Consider the following 633-nt stretch of genomic DNA (forward strand, 5'->3'; position numbering starts at 1 on the left):
GAGCCCCGTTTTTATGTGGGTTGTCTGAAACGGTATGTTGATTCAGATGAGGTCTCAGAACCCCACTCGTCTAAGGATACCGATGGTGGCGCCGAACTGTCCAAATATCGCCAAAACACAATTAGTGGATGAGTACATTCGGGTTTTCTACCCTGTTGCGTTTGACATTACGGAATAAAGTGATGTGCACGAATTGTTAAGGCTTCATTTTGCTTTGTCAAATGGCTTCGATAATTCAAGTATCGTTGTCGGAGTATATAATGGGGCACATATCGGGTGGTGAACCGTTGTTGCGGTACATTTACTTTATGGGTATAATACCCTTTTATCTAATTTTAAAATAGTTAGTTACTTGAATCCCATTTATTATGGGTAATAAATGTGGTCGCCGCCAGATATAAATCTGGCGGCAAAATCTTTTTTTTTAATTAGCTAGGGTAAGGTTTTTAGATTTAAATAATTAAATAAAGATCAGTCCCCCTTTTGATCTTTAAGCGTTAAGTGCCTTCCTAAGGCTTGCGCATTGATCTGTAAGAGATAGAAGCCTTTCTAAGGTATATCCTCTTGGGCACTAGTTACCACTGGTTCTACGAACCCCTGATTCCCTTGAACAAGTATTCCTTAAGCTTTGAT

This window comes from Bremia lactucae (genome assembly GCF_004359215.1).
Source record: "Bremia lactucae strain SF5 chromosome Unknown BlacSF5_NotPlaced_189_SHOA01000117.1_77404bp, whole genome shotgun sequence".
NCBI classification, from domain to species: Eukaryota; Oomycota; class Peronosporomycetes; order Peronosporales; family Peronosporaceae; genus Bremia; species Bremia lactucae.